General features: G+C 39.9%; 1 non-coding gene across 1 annotated transcript; it reads left to right on the top strand.

Annotated features, from left to right (window-relative positions):
• Positions 1–14,854: 14,854 nt before the first annotated feature.
• LOC148578250 (small nucleolar RNA R71) lies at positions 14,855–14,962 on the top strand. The gene has a single exon (XR_015904519.1). It is a non-coding gene; the product is annotated as a small nucleolar RNA R71 (small nucleolar RNA).
• Positions 14,963–15,906: the final 944 nt, after the last annotated feature.

The raw sequence follows: 15,906 nt of genomic DNA, 5'->3' as shown, positions 1-15,906 counted from the left end.
CTGAGGACAGTAAGAGCCCAGGGAAAAGTAATTCTGGAATTAAAACGCCAGAAATTTGGTGGAAAGCTGGCGCTGGACGCCCAGACCATGCTCAGGACTGGCGTTCAACGCCAGAAACAAGGCAGGACTGGCGTTCAACGCCAGAAATAGGCAAGGATCTGGCGTTCAACGCCCAAAATGGGCAAGACCTGGCGCTGAACGCCCAAAATAGGCACAGTTCTGGCGTTCAGACGCCAGGAACAGACAATGAGTTGGCGTCTTACGTCACTCCAGCTTCTAACTCTGGCACTCAATTGCCAGTGAGGGATCAGACACACACACGTGCTGATGACAACCCCTCTAAAAAGGCTTCTTCAACCACTTCTGTAGGCAATAAACCTACAGCAACTAAGGTTGAAGAATATAAAGCCAAGATACCTTATCCTCAAAAACTCCGGAAAGAGGAGTAGGATAAGCAATTTGCTCGCTTTGCAGATTACCTCAGGACTCTTGAAATAAAGATTCCATTTGCAGAAGCACTTGAGCAAATACCTTCTTATGCCAAGTTCATGAAAGAGATCTTGAGTCATAAAAAGGATTGGAGAGAAACAGAAAGAGTTCTCCTCACTGAAGAATGCAGTGCGGTCATTCTGAAAAGCTTTCCTGAGAAGCTCAAAGACCCTGGGAGTTTTCTGATACCATGCATATTAGAAGGTCAATGCACCAAGACAGCTTTATGCGATCTTGGGGCAAGCATCAACCTAATACCTGCATCCACTATCAGAAAGCTTGGCTTAACTGAAGAAGTTAAACCAACCAGGATATGTCTCCAACTTGCTGATGGCTCCACTAAATACCCATCAGGCGTGATTGAAGACATGATTGTCAGAGTTGGGCCATTCGCCTTTCCCACTGACTTTGTTGTGTTGGAAATGGAGGAGCACAAGAGTGCTACTCTCATTCTAGGAAGACCCTTCCTAGCAACTGGACGATCCCTTATTGACGTCCAACAGGGGGAAATAACCCTGAGAGTCAATGATGATGAGTTTAAGTTGAACGCTGTCAAAGCCATGCAGCATCCTGACACATCAAAAGACTCTATGAAAGTTGATCTTATTGACTCTTTGGTAGAAGAGATCAACATGGCTGAGAGTCTCGAATCAGAGTTGGAAAATATCTTCAAAGATGTTAAGCCTGATTTAGAGGATTCAGAGGACATGAAAGAGCCTCTGAAAATTTTTCTGGAAGAAGAAAAACCTCCTAAACCCGAGCTCAAGCCATTACCACCATCCTTGAAATATGCATTTCTGGGAGAAGGTGACACTTTTCCAGTGATCATAAGCTCTGCCTTAAATTCACAGGAAGAGAAAGCACTTATTCAAGTGCTAAGGACACACAAGACAGCTCTTGGGTGGTCCATAGGTGACCTTAAGGGCATAAGCCCAGCTAGATGCATGCACAAAATCTTATTGGAGGATAATGCCAAACCAGTGGTTCAACCACAGAGGCGGCTAAATCCAGCCATGAAGGAAGTGGTGCAGAAAGAGGTCACCCAATTACTAGAGGCTGGGATTATTTATACTATTTCTGATAGCCCCTGGGTGAGCCCTGTCCAAGTCGTCCCAAAAAAGGGAGGCATGACAGTGATTCATAATGAAAAAAATGAACTGGTTCCTACAAGAACAGTTACAGGGTGGCGCATGTGTATTGACTACAGAAGGCTCAATACAGCCACCAGAAAGGATCATTTTCCTTTACCATTCATAGACCAGATGCTAGAAAGACTAGCAGGTCATGATTATTACTGCTTTTTGGACGGCTACTCAGGCTATAACCAGATTGCAGTAGATCCTCAAGATCAAGAGAAAACGGCATTCACATGTCCATCTGGAGTGTTTGCTTATAGAAGGATGCCATTTGGGCTGTGTAATGCGCCTGCAACCTTCCAGAGATGCATGCTCTCTATTTTCTCTGATATGGTGGAAAAATTTATGGAAGTCTTCATGGATGACTTCTCAGTATATGGAGACTCATTCAGCTCCTGTCTTGATCACCTGAAACTTGTTCTGAAAAGATGCCAAGATACCAACCTAGTTTTAAACTGGGAAAAATGTCACTTCATGGTGACTGAAGGGATTGTTCTTGGGCATAAAATCTCAAACAAGGGAATAGAGGTGGATCAAGCAAAAATAGAGGTAATTGAAAAATTACCACCACCTGCCAATGTTAAGGCAATCAAAAGCTTTCTGGGGCACGCAGGATTCTATAGGAGGTTTATAAAGGATTTTTCAAAAATCTCAAAACCTCTAAGCAATCTGCTAGCTGCTGACATGCCATTTGTATTTGACACAGAGTGCCTGCAAGCATTTGAAACGCTGAAAGCTAAGCTGGTCACAGCACCAGTCATTTCTGCACCAGACTGGACATTACCATTTGAGCTAATGTGTGATGCTAGTGATCACGCCATTGGTGCAGTGTTGGGACAGAGGCATGATAAGCTTCTGCATGTCATTTATTACGCTAGTCGCGTTCTAAATGATGCCCAGAAAAATTACACAACCACAGAAAAAGAATTACTTGCAGTGGTTTACGCCATTGACAAGTTCAGATCATACTTAGTAGGATCAAAAGTGATTGTGTATACTGATCATGCTGCTCTTAAATATCTACTCACAAAGCAGGATTCAAAACCCAGGCTCATCAGATGGGTTTTGCTTCTGCAAGAGTTTGATATAGAAATAAGAGACAGAAAAGGGACAGAGAACCAAGTGGCTGATCATCTGTCCCGGATAGAGCCAGTAGAAGGGACGTCCCTCCCCTCTCTTGAGATCACTGAGACGTTTCCGGATGAGCATTTATTTGCCATTCAGGAAGCACCATGGTTTGCCGATATTGCAAACTATAAAGCTGCAAGGTTCATACCCAAGGAGTACAACAGGATACAAAAGAAGAAATTAATTACTGATGCAAAGTACTACTTGTGGGATGAACCCTATCTCTTTAAGAGATGTGTAGACGGAATAATCCGTAGGTGTGTGCCTAGAGAAGAGGCACAGAGGATCCTATGGCATTTCCATGGATCTCAATATGGAGGCCATTTCGGAGGTGAGCGAACAACAACCAAGGTCCTCCAATGTGGCTTCTATTGGCCCACACTCTATAAAGATTCCCGAGAGTTTGTACGTAACTGTGACAGTTGCCAAAGATCTGGTAATCTGCCTCATGGTTACGCCATGCCTCAACAAGGAATCTTGGAAATTGAGTTGTTTGACGTATGGGGAATTGACTTCATGGGACCCTTCCCACCATCATACTCAAACACTTATATTCTGGTGGCAGTTGACTATGTATCAAAATGGGTTGAGGCCATTGCCACACCCACCAATGATACTAAGACAGTGCTGAAGTTCCTCCAAAAATATATCTTTAGCAGATTTGGTGTCCCTAAAGTACTAATCAGTGATGGGGGCACTCACTTCTGCAATAAACAGCTTTACTCTGCCATGATTCGGTATGGAATTCGCCACAAGATGGCTACTCCATATCATCCACAAACTAATGGGCAAGCTGAAGTCTCTAACAGAGAATTAAAGAGAATCCTAGAACGGACAGTAAATACCCGTAGAAAGGATTGGGCACAGAGCTTGGATGATGCTCTGTGGGCTTACAGAACAGCATTCAAGACCCCTATAGGGACCTCTCCATACCAACTGGTGTATGGTAAGGCATGTCACCTGCCCGTGGAACTGGAACATAAGGCCTATTGGGCAACCAGATTCCTAAACTTTGATGCCAAATTAGCAGGAGAAAAAAGATTGCTCCAGCTAAATGAGTTAGAGGAGTTCAGATTCACAGCTTTCAAAAATGCCAAGCTTTATAAAGAGAAATAAAAAAAGTGGCATGACAAAAAGCTGTCATCTAGAATCTTTGAACCAGGACAGAAGGTTCTGCTGTTCAACTCTAGACTCAGGCTATTCCCCGGGAAATTGAAATCCCGGTGGAGGGGACCATACGTGATTACAAGCGTATCACCATATGGTTATGTAGAGCTTCAAGATATTAACTCTGACAAGAAGTTCATTGTTAATGGACAGAGAATCAAGCACTATCTTGAAGGCAATGTTGAGCAAGAGTGCTCAAAGTTGAAGCTAGATTAAAAGCTCAGCAAGGTCCAGCTAAGGACATTAAAGAAGCGCTTGTTGGGAGGCAACCCAATTTTTATTTATTTTCATGGTTTTTCATGTTTTATTAGGTTCATGATCATGGGGAGTCACAAAATAAATATTAAAAATTGAAAACGGAATCAAAAACAGCAGAAGAAAAATCACACCCTGGAGGAAGCACCTATCTGGCGTTCAACGCCAGAACAGAGCATGGTTCTGGCGCTGAACACCCAGAACAAGCATGGTTCTGGTGTTCAACGCCAGAAATGGCTAGTAAATGGGTGTTGAACGCCCAAAATGGGCACCAACCTGGCGCTGAACGCCCAGAGTTGTGTGCAAGGGCATTTTGCATGCCTAAATTGGTGCAGGGATGTAAATGCCTTGACACCTCAAGATCTGTGGACCTCACAGGATCATTTCAAGATCTGTGGACCCCATAGGATCCCCACCTTCCCTCCTCATAATCCTAGTTTTTTTTCCACATCTTCTTCTTCATCTATTCCTTCTTCTTTTGCTCGAGGGCGAGCAACATTCTAAGTTTGGTGTGGTAAAACAATTATGTGAAGGATCTATAGCTCAGTGGTAGAACATGTGGCTGCAAATCAAGAGATCCTTGAGATACCTCAGGGGATGCACTTCCCTCCACATAATTATTGGAAGCAACTGAGGATAGAAATACCAAAAAATCACTAGGAATCAAGCCACAAAGACAAGGAAGAGACATAAAAGAGCTCAAGAACATCATTGGTTCCTCAAGAAGGAAATGCCATCATCACTAAGGTGGACTCGTTCCTTGTTCTTACTTTATCTGTTTTTCGTTTTCTCTATGTTAAGTGCTTATCTATGTTTGTGTCTTCATTACATGATCATTAGTAGTAATTAGTGTCTATTTTGATTTTATCCCCAATTAAGTTATAGTCTATTTTTCTCATCATCGGCAAACATGAATAAAATAGTAGATCTTTTGAATAAGAGGCAATAAAATTTTGAGTTTTTAATAAGAAAAATTCTAATTAGTAACATGTGGTGGCAATGCTTTCTGTCTTCTGAATGAATGCTTGAACAGTGCATATGTCTTTTGAATTTGTTGTTTAAGACTGTTAAATATGTTGGCTCTTGAAAGAATGATGAACATGAGACATGTTATTGATAATCTGAAAAATCATAAAAATGATTCTTGAAGCAAGAAAAAGCAGCAAAGAACAAAGCTTGCAGAAAAAAAATATATATATATAATAAAATAGGCGAAAAAAAATAGAAAGAAAAAGAAAAAGCAAGCAGAAAAAGCCAAAAGCTCTTAAAACCAAGAGGCAAGAGCAAAAAGCCAATAACCCTTAAAACCAAAAGGCAAGGGCAAATAAAAAGGATCCCAAGGCTTTGAGCATCAGTGGATAGGAGGGCCTAAAGGAATAAAATCCTGGTCTAAGCGGCTAAACCAAGCTGTCCCTAACCACGTGCTTGTGGCGTGTAGGTGTCAAGTGAGAACTTGAGACTGAGCGGTTAAAGTCAAGGTCCAAAGCAAAAAGAAGAGTGCGCTTAAGAACCCTGGACACCTCTAATTGGGGGCTTTAGCAAAGCTGAGCCACAATCTGAAAAGGTTCACCCAATTATGTGTCTGTGGCATTTATGTATCCGATGGTAATACTGGAAAATAAAGTGCTTAGAGCCACGGCCAAGACTCATAAAATAGCTGTGTTCAAGAATCATCACACTGAAATAGGAGAATCAATAACACTCTCTGAATTATAAGTTCCTATAGATGCCAATCACTCTGAGCTTCAATGGATAAAGTGAGATGCCAAAACTGTTCAGAAGCAAAAAGCTACTAGTCCCGCTCATCTAATTAGAATCTGAGCTTCACTCAAAAACTTTGAGATATTATTGCTTCTCAACTTATTAGTCTTCTATTTTATTTGTCTAGTTGCTTGAGGACAAGCAACATTTTAAGTTTGGTGTTGTGATGAGCGGATATTTTATACGCTTTTTGGGGTTAATTTCATATAGTTTTTAGTATGTTTTAGTCAGTTTTTAGTTTATTTCCATTAGTTTTTAGGAAAAATTCATATTTCTGGACTTTACTATGAGTTTTGTGTTTTTCTGTAATTTTAGGTATTTTTCTGGCTGAAATTGAGGGAGCTGAGCAAAAATCTGATTTAGGCTGAAAAAGGACTGCTGATGCTGTTGGATTCTAACTTCCCTGCACTCAAAGTGGATTTTCTAGAGCTACAAAACTCGAAATGGCGCGCTTCCAATTGCGTTGGAAAGTAGACATCCAGGGCTTTCCAGAAATATATAATAATCTATACTTTGCTCAAGAATAGACGATGTAAACTGGCGTTCAACACCAATTCTCTGCCCAATTCTGGCGTCCAGCGCCAGAAAAGGATCAAAAGTTAGAGTTCAACGCCACAAAAGGATCCAAAACTGGCGTTGAACGCCCAAAACAGCCTTATGCACGTGAGAAGCTTTAGTCTCAGCCCCAGCACACACCAAGTGGGCCCCAGAAGTGGATTTCTGCACTATCTATCATAGTTTACTCAATTTCTATAAACCTAGGTTACTAGTTGAATATTTAAACAACTTTTAGAGACTTATTTTGTACCTCATGACATTTTAGATCAAAACTTTGTATTCTTTGACGGCATGAGTCTCTAAACTCCATTGTTGGGGGTGAGGAGCTCTGCTGTGTCTCGATGAATTAATGCAAGTATTTCTGTTTTCCATTCAAACACGCTTGTTCCTATCTAAGAAGTTCATTCGCGCTTAACTGTGATGGAGGTGATGATCTGTGACACTCATCACCTTCTTCAAACCATGAACGTGTGCCTGACAACCACCTCCGTTCTATATACGATTGAATGAGTATCTCTTAGATCTCTTAATTAGAATCTTCGTGGTATAAGCTAGAACTGATGGCGGCATTCATGAGAATCCGGAAAGTCTAAACCTTGTCTGTGGTATTCCGAGTAGGATTCAATGATCGAATGACTGTGACGAGCTTCAAACTCGCGAGTGCTGGGCGTTAGTGACAGACGAAAAAGGAGGAAGAATCCTATTCCAGTATGATCGAGAACCGACAGATGATTAGCCGTGCTGTGACAGAGCATGTGAGCATATTCTTCACTGAGAGGATGGGATGTAGCCATTGACGATGGTGAACCCCTACATACAGCTTGCCATAGGAGGACGTGCGTGCGTGAACAAGAAGACAGAGGAAAGCAGAGATTCAGAAGACAAAGCATCTCCAAAACTCCAACATATTCTCCATTACTGCATAACAAGTAACCTTTAATCCATGCTCTCTTGTTTATTCGTAATTCGACTGATAAACATAATTGACTTCCTGACTAAGATTTACAAGATAACCATAGATTGCTTCAAACCAACAATCTCCGTGGGATTCAACCCTTACTCACGTGAGGTATTACTTGGACGACCCAGTGCACTTGCTGGTCAGTGGTACGAGTTGTGAAAAGTTTGATTCACAATTTGTGCACCAAAGGCATTGACTAGCTTTTCCCAAGAGTTCAGGCTTTCTTTAGGTTGTGAATCCAACCATGTTCTAGCTCTGTCTCTTACAGCAAAGGGAAAAAGCATAAGTCTATAGACCTCGGGATCAACCCTATTGGTCTTGACAGTGTCACAGATTTGCAAGAATTTAGCTAAGAACTGATGGAGATCTTCCAATGGAAGTCCATGAAACTTGCAATTCTGTTGCATTAGAGAAACTAATTGAGGCTTAAGCTCAAAGTTGTTTGCTCCAATGGGAGGGATTGAGATGCTTCTCCCATAGAAGTTGGGAGTAGGTGCAGTAAATTCACCAAGCACCTTCCGTGCATTGTTGTTGTTGTTTTCAGCTGTCATGTCTTCTTCTTGTTTGAAAAGTTCTGTTAGGTCCTCTATAGAGAGTTGTACTTTAGCTTCTTTTAGCTTTCTCTTCAAGGTCCTTTCAGGTTCAGGATCAGCTTCAACAAGAATGCCCTTGTCCTTGCTCCTACTCATATGAAAAGAGAGGAGAAGAAAATATGTAATCCTCTATGTCACAGTATAGAGATTCCTTGAGGTGTTAGAGGAAAACAAAAATAGAAGGATGAGGTAGAGAAGAGAGAATTTGAACTTATCAAGAGGGATAGAGTTCGAATTGTATATTGAGGAGGGGTGTTAGTCCATAAATAGAAGGAGGTGAGAAGAGGGGAAGAATTTTCGAAATTAAAGTAAAAAGATTTTGAAATAATTAAAAGAAATTTTGAAAATTTGGTAAATGATTTTCAAAAATTAAGATTGGAAAAGAAATTAAGTAATTTTTGAAAAAGATTTTGAAATTAGAAATAAAAAAGATATAATTGAAAATTAATTTTGAAAATGATGTGATTGAAAAGATATGATTGAGAAGATATGATTGAGAATCAAATTAAAAAAAGAAATTTCTAAAATTAAAGTTGATTACTTGACTAATAGGAAATTAAAAGATCTGATTCTAGAATTAAAATTTGATCCTTTCTTAATAAGCAAATAACAACTTGAAAATTTTGAATTAAATCATTAATTGTAGCAAAGATTTTCGAAAATAGTGATAATTAAAAAAATTGGAAAGAAATTGATTTTGAAAAGATATGATTTGAAAAAGATTTGATTTTGAAAAATTATGAAAATTTGAAAAAGATTTGAATTAAAAACAAAATCTTCCCTCTAATGTCCTCCTGGCATTAAATGCCCAGAATGGCATCCATTCTGGCGTTTAACGCCCAAAATGCTACCTTTTTAGGTGTTTAACGCCCAGCCAGGTACCCTGGCTGGCGTTTAAATGCCAGTTTTCCTTCCTCACCGAGCGTTTTGAATGCCCAGCTTTTTCTGTGTAATTTCTCTGCTGAATGTTCTGAATCTTCAATTCTCTGTATTATTGACTTGAAAAGACATAGTTTTGAAAAAATATTTTTGGAATTTTTAGAGAATAACAACAAAATAAAACTAAATCATGAAAAACTAAGATCAAATAAACAATACATGCAAGACACCAAACTTAGAAATTTTCATATTAGAGACACTAACAAATTGAGAATGCACATGAAAAACAACAAAACACACAAAACAAGAGAGATTAAAGATCAGAGCAAGGAAATCATCAAGAATAACTTAAAGATCAATGAAGAACATAATGCATGTAATTTTCAAAAATTAGAAGAATGCAATTGACACCAAACTTAAAATTAGACACTAGACTCAAACAAGAAACATAAAATATTTTTTATTTTAAGATTTTATAAAATTTTTGTAATTTTTCAAAAATTATTTGGAAAAGAAAATAAAGAGATTCAAAATTCTTAATAAGAATTCCAGGAATCATGCAATGTTAGTCTAAAACTCTGGTACAGGAATTAGACATGGCTTACTAGCCAGCCAAGCTTTCAGTGAAAGCTTCAGTCCAAAACACTAGACATGGCCAATGGCCAGCCAAGCTTTAGCAAATCATTACTTTCAACAGCAAGATTGATAGAAATCAACAAGCTCTTGTGATGATAAGTTGAAACCTCGGTCCAAAAGATTAGACATGGCTTCACAGCCAGCCAGACTTCAACAAATCATCATGAAACTCTAGAATTCATTCTTAAAAGTTCTGAAGAACAAAATAATATAAATTTTTTTTTGAAATTTTTCAAAAATTGAAAAGTAAAAAGCTTAAACATAAAATAAAATTACCTAATCTGAGCAACAAGATAAACCGTCAGTTGTCCAAACTCGAACAATCCACGGCAACGGCGCCAAAAACTTGGTGCACAAAATTGTGATCATCAATGGCGCCAACAGCTTGGTACACACAATTGTAATCTCAACTCTTTGTCACAACTCCGCACAACTAACCAGCAAGTGCACTGGGTCGTCCAAGTAATAAACCTTACGTGAGTAAGGGTCGATCCCACAGAGATTGTCGGCTTGAAGCAAGCTATGGTCATCTTGTAAATCTCAGTCAGGCAGATTCAAATGGTTATGGAGAATTGATAATTAAAAGATGAATAAAATATAACATAGGATAAAGATACTTATGTAATTCATTGGTGAGAATTTCAGATAAGCGTATGAAGATGCTTTGTTCCTTCTGAACTTCTGCTTTCCTATTGCCTTCTTCCAATCATTTATACTTATTTCCATGGCAAGCTTATGTTGGGTTTCACCGTTGTCAATGGCTACCTCCCATCATCTCAGTGAAAATAGTCCAAATGCGTTGTCACCGCACGGCTAATCAGCTGTTGGTTCTCGATCATGTTGGAATAGGATCCATTAATCCTTTTGCGTCTATCACTATGCCCAACACTCGAGAGTTTGAAGCTCGTCATAGTCATCCCTTCCCAGATCCTACTCGGAATACCATAGATAAGGTTTAGACTTTCCGGATCTCAAGAATGCTGCCAATTGATTCTAGCCTACACCACAAAGACTCTGATCTCAGGGAATGGAAGGCTCGGTTGTCAAGCGAGGCAACCATGCATCATCAATCAGGAGGCTAAGAGATATGCACTCAAGCTATTGCAAGTAGAACAGAAGTGGTTGTCAGGAACGTGTTCATAGGTGAGAATGATGATGAGTGTCACGGATCATCACATTCGTCAGGTTGAAGAACAAGTGTATATCTTAGAGAAGAAATAGGCTTGAATTAAATAGAAAAACAATAGTACTTTGCATTAATTCATGAGGAACAGCAGAGCTCCAAACCTTAATCCATGGTGTGTAGAAACTCCACCGTTGAAAATAGAAAAGTGATAATAGTGATCATTGGCTTCAGCCCCAGAGAGGGAACCCGAAGAACCAAGATCAAAAGTATGATCAAGTGTGTAAAATACAATAGCAAAAGGTCCTATTTGTAGAAAACTAGTAACTTAGGGTTTACAGAAATGAGTAAATGATGCAGAATCCACTTTCCGGGCCCACTTTGGTATGTGCTTGGGTTGAGCATTGAACCTTTCACGTGTAGAGGCTTTTTTTGGAGTTAAACGCCAGCTTTTGTGCCAGTTTGGGCGTTTAACTCCAGTTTTTATGCCAGTTCTGGCGTTTTGACGCCAGAATTTCTATGCTAACTTGGAACGCCGGTTTGGGCCATCAAATCTCGGGCAAAGTATGGACTATTATATATTGCTGGAAAGCCCAGGATGTCTACTTTCCAACGCAATTGAGAGCGTGCCAATTGGGATTTTCTAGCTCCAGAAAATTCACTTTGAGTGCAAGGAGGTCAGAATCCAACAGCATCTGCAGTCCTTTTTCGGCCTCTGAATCAGATTTTTGCTCAGGTCCCTCAATTTCAGTCAGAAAATACCTGAAATCACAGAAAAATACACAAACTCATAGTAAAGTCCAGAAATGTGATTTTTATTTAAAAACTAATAAAAATATAATAAAAATTAACTAAAATATATTAAAAATATACTAAAAATAATGCCAAAAAGCGTATAAATTATCCGCTCATCAGTGGTCTGAGTACACTACTACCTTAGTACCAAGTAAATAGGCTTGGAATTCATCCAGAGCAAAAACAATAGCTAGAAGCTCTTTTTCAGTAGTAGTGTAATTATATTGAGCAGCATCTAAAGTCTTAGATGCATAAGCAATTACAAAAGGATCCTTACCTTCGCGTTGACCCAGCGCTGCTCCTACTGCACGGTTGGAAGCATCACACATAATTTCAAATGACTGGCTCCAGTCTGGTCCTCTCACAATTGGAGCTTGAGTTAGGGCGATCTTCAGCTTGTCAAATGCCTGCATACAATCCATACTGAACTCGAACTCAATAGCTTTCTGCAGCAATCTGGATAAAGGCAATGCTACCTTACTGAAGTCCTTAATGAATCTCCTGTAAAAACCTCCGTGGCCAAGGAATGAACAGACTTCCCTCACGAAGGAGGGGTAAGGTAAACTAGAAATGACATCCACCTTTGCTGGATCTACAAAAATACCAGTATTAGATACAATATGTCCTGGTACAATTCCTTGTTTTACCATAAAGTGACATTTCTCAAAATTTAACACAAGGTTTGTACTAACACACCTGTCTAATACTCTAGATAAACTATCCAAGAAAAGGCTAAATGAATCACCATATATGCTAAAATCATCCATAAAAACTTCCATACAGTTCTCAATAAGATCTAAAAAGATACTCATTATACATCTTTGGAAAGTAGCAGGTGCATTACACAAGCCAAAAGGTATTCTTTTATAAGCATACATTCCAAAGGGACATGTAAAAGTGGTCTTCTCCTGATCTTCAAGAGCTATATGAATTTGAAAATATCCTGTATAACCATCTAAAAAACAATAATGAGATTTACCTGACAGGCGATCAAGCATCTGATCAATAAATGGCAAGGGGTAATGATCCTTACGAGTGGCTTGGTTGAGACGCCTATAGTCAATGAAAACTCTCCATGAATTCTGCACTCTAGTTGTCAGGAGCTCTCCGTGCTCATTCTTTACTGTTGTGACTCCAGACTTCTTGGACACTACTTGTCTGGACTGACCCATTTACTGTCTGAGATGGGGTAAATGATATCTGCTTCAAGTAGCCTAGTCACTTCCTTCTTGACAACTTCTAAGATGGTGGGATTCAATCTTCTTTGAGGCTGACAGATAGGCTTTGCTCCCTCTTCTAAGAATATTCTGTCCTCACAAACTTGGGGACTGATGCCTACTATATCCACCAAACTCCATCCGATTGCTTTCTTATGTTTTCTCAGCACACTGAGCAGTTGCTCTTCTTGTTGAGAGGTAAGTTTCCTTGCAATGATAACTGGGAATTTTTGATTATCCTCAAGGTAAGCATACTTGAGGTGTGGAGGAAGGGGCTTTAATTCTAATTTCTGCTCATAGCTAGGCTCTGGATCATTCGGGGCTAGTGATAACGGCAAAGTGTCCCCATTGTGTTCAGAAGGTGTCCCCACACTTGGACTTTGCTCCATGTGCTTCTCCTCCATTTTTTCTTGGTGAACTTCAGCCACAGTTTCATCAATAATGTTGTACTGAAAGATAGAATGATCTTCTGGAGGGTGCTTTGAAGTATTCAGGAATGGTCTTCTAAGCAGGATTGATGATGGTCTTCCTGTGTTATTAGGGGGCATTTCCAGGATATAGAAGTCAATGGAAAATGTGAGCTCCTTAATGCTCACTAATATATTTTCAGTAATTCCAACTACTGTAATAATGCTTTTATCTGCTAACACAAAACGAGCTGCCAACCTTTTTAAGGGAGGGAGCCTCAAAGTATTATATATAGACAAAGGCATTATACTAACACACGCTCCTAAATCACACATGCAGTCAAAAAATATTACACCTCCAATGGTACAGTTAACCATACATGGACCTGGATCACTATATGTTTCAAGTATACCCCCCATTAAAGCAGATATAGAACTATCTAAAGGAATAGTTTCTAATTCATTGATTTTATCTTTATGTATGCACAAATCTTTTAGAAACTTTGCATATTTAGGTACCTGCTGAATAACATCAAAAAGGGGAACAGTTACCTCAACCTTTTTGAATATTTCTACTATTTTGGGGTCAAGTTCCATCTGCTTCCTGGATTTCCTTGCAAGGTGTGGAAATGGGATAGGGATGGCATTACTTGCAGCTTCTGCATCCTTTGATGTTTCATTCTGTGGTTGAGCTGCTTCTTCTTCAACTATGTTTTGCATGTCCTCTTCCTCTTCAACATCTTCCACTTCCAGCACATCTTCAGCTGGGACGTGTTCTGGTGGGCTCGGCTCCTCATGGTTCCTCTCCTGCAATGTGGTTCCGGACCTTAAAGTGATGGCATTGATGCCACCCTTGGGATTAGGTAGGGGTTGAGAAGGAATTCCACTGGAGCTTAAAGGTTGGTTAGTGGAATTATGTGATGAATCTAATCGGGAGACAAGAGCTTGTAAAGTGGCAGTTAGACCATTTAAAGTAGAGTTCAGCTGCGTCTGCATGTCTTGTTGCCCTTATGTAAGAGAACGGAGCATTTCATCATTTGATGAGGAATTGGAGTAAGTGATCTGAGGAACCTGCTGTTGGTTGTGCTGGGGTCCTTGGGGATGTCTTAGGTGAGGTGCTCTGTAAGGTTGGTTCTGATTCTGCTGTCTGTTGTTATTATTGTTATTCCACCTCTGGTTTCCATTGTTGTCTCTGCCTCCTCTGTTATAGTTGTCCCTCCAACCTTGGTTGGAGTTGTCTTGCCATCCTTGGTTATAGTTTCCACCTTGGTTGTAGTTGCCACCTTGTTGATTGTATCCTTGATTTGGGCGGTCATAGAAGTTATGAGTGGCTGCCACAATGTTGTCTTCCTGTTGGAGCTGCGGACATTCATCAGTATAATGACTATAATCAGCACAGATCCCGCATACTCTTTGTGGAACCAACTATTGGCTTTGCTGTGGTGGGAGAAGCTGAGCTTTATGTGCTTGTTGTTGATTTAATTGCATCTGTTTCAGTAGGTTGGTCATTTCACATATACTTTGGGTAAGAGCAGTAGTTTCAATGCTAGAGGAGATTTCTGCAACAGCTTTTGAGTGGCTACGCCTCGGCCTGTGATTTCTAGTGGAGTCAGCTAAGTCGCTGATCAGTTGCCATGCTTCATCTGCGGTCCTGTACTTTTTCAGGGAACCATTATTAGCACCATTCAGTGTAGTCTTATCCTGGGGGTTCATGCCTTGAGTGAAGTAGCTGATCAATACTAATCTATCAATCATGTGATGGGGGCATGCGTTTAGAAGGTTCTTAAAACGCTCCCAGTACTCATAGAGAGTCTCTGATTCACCCTGAATAATACAGGAGATTTCTTTTCTCAGTCTATCTGTGACTTCAGATGGAAAGTATTTTTCCAAAAATTCTCTCCTAAGCATATCCCAGTTGGTAACAGTCGCTTCAAGTTGGGAGTAGTACCACTCCCTTGCTTTTCCTTCAAGAGAAAACGGGAAGGCAGTTAACAAAATAGAAGTTTCATCTGTACCATTGCGCCTAACAGTAGAACAGGCTGTCTAGAAATCCCGAAGGTGCTTAATAGGCTCTTGAGCAGGTAAGCCATGAAACTTGGGTATCAAGTTGATTAGTGTAGTCTTTAGTTCAAAATCTGCAGCTAGAGTTGGGTGATGCACTTGATACGGCTGCAGTGTAAAATCTGGCGCTCCAGCTTCCTGGAGAGTAATCCTCCTAGGTGCCGCCATGTTATCTGCACTGGAATTAACTGAATCAGTAGTAAAGGATCTTGTCACGCTCTCAGATGGCGGTTCAAATTCGCTCTCAGATGAGAATGTTGAATCGATAACAATCACTTCACCACCCTCAGAAGCTAACCGACGTCGAGCTCGCCTAATACGTGAAAGAGTTCTTTCAATTTCAGGATCAAAAGCGGCTAAGCTCGGATCAGGCAATGAACGCGTCATTCAATGAGAAAGACATATAGCTCATGGTAACAAAATAAAATAAGCAAATAAAATAAAAATATGTACACTAATTCATAATCTAGCACACTATTGTAACTCCCCGGCAACGGCGCCAAAAATTGATGGTGGCGGAAATTGACCAGTTAAGAAATTAATAAAAAAAATGCGTTGCAAGTACAGTTCTCAACCAGCTAAGATCCGCCTTCTCAATTTAAAAAGGGTTGTCACAAAAATTAGAATTAAAAATACTGGGAGTATGAGTCCCAGGTTGTCTCACAACGAGTTGTAGGAAAGAGTGCTAATTTATTAATTAGAAATTTTCCAGAAGGTTTGAGTTGGGTAATGAGTAATTA

The sequence above is a fragment of the Arachis ipaensis genome, chromosome B1 (genome assembly GCF_059453495.1).
Source record: "Arachis ipaensis isolate K30076 ecotype BB chromosome B1, ASM5945349v1, whole genome shotgun sequence".
In the NCBI taxonomy this organism is placed as follows: Eukaryota; Viridiplantae; Streptophyta; class Magnoliopsida; order Fabales; family Fabaceae; genus Arachis; species Arachis ipaensis.
Note: the sequence above shows the minus strand (reverse complement) of the source record. Positions and strands in the feature narration are given on the sequence as shown.